Source organism: Penaeus monodon, chromosome 23, assembly GCF_015228065.2.
Source record: "Penaeus monodon isolate SGIC_2016 chromosome 23, NSTDA_Pmon_1, whole genome shotgun sequence".
Taxonomy (NCBI): Eukaryota; Metazoa; Arthropoda; class Malacostraca; order Decapoda; family Penaeidae; genus Penaeus; species Penaeus monodon.
In genome coordinates, this window is record NC_051408.1 from 17,242,534 (window position 1) to 17,243,165 (window position 632).

The following is a 632-nucleotide window of genomic DNA, read 5'->3' on the forward strand; positions in this document are numbered from 1 at the left end:
TATTGCGAGACGCCAAGTGACCAAAGTCGATCGGTCGTGAGCGGAGGTCAGTGTACCTCCGAATCCAGGCCAGGAAAGTGAGCGAACACTTCAAGGACTGCAGGTACACGTACATATAGGTCCATCGAGAAAACACAACGAAAAGAAATACCATTACGCAGATGGTTCATAAAGATAGAAGTCGGAGGAAGACTCGACACTCGACACGTGCATGAAGAGGCGGTAGAGAGAAAAGGAACTTGGTCTTAGATCGATTTCCCTCGCGTGGCGTCTGACCGTCTGCCGCAAATGGTGCAAGAGAATCCAGTCGGATTGACTTCGGAAAAAAAAATTGAATCGGCAAAAAATTAATTAATCTAGTCAAAAATGTGGATGGAAAATGTAGACGTCCAGAGAAATGATTGAAAAAAGAACAGGTTTACATGATATGAACAGCAAGTCCCGCCATGAGTGAAAATAAGGAAAGGAAATGGAGGCAGTAACATCAAGACTTTTGGGCCTTCATTGTGCGGTGAAATGTTACCAACCTTGAGCCTTCCCGGACCTTTAGGGTGGGCGGAGGAGGGGGCGAGGGGGAGCAGGCCCTTGCCCCCCGCCCCCTCCGAGGACCAACCCCCGAAACGCGTGCCCTG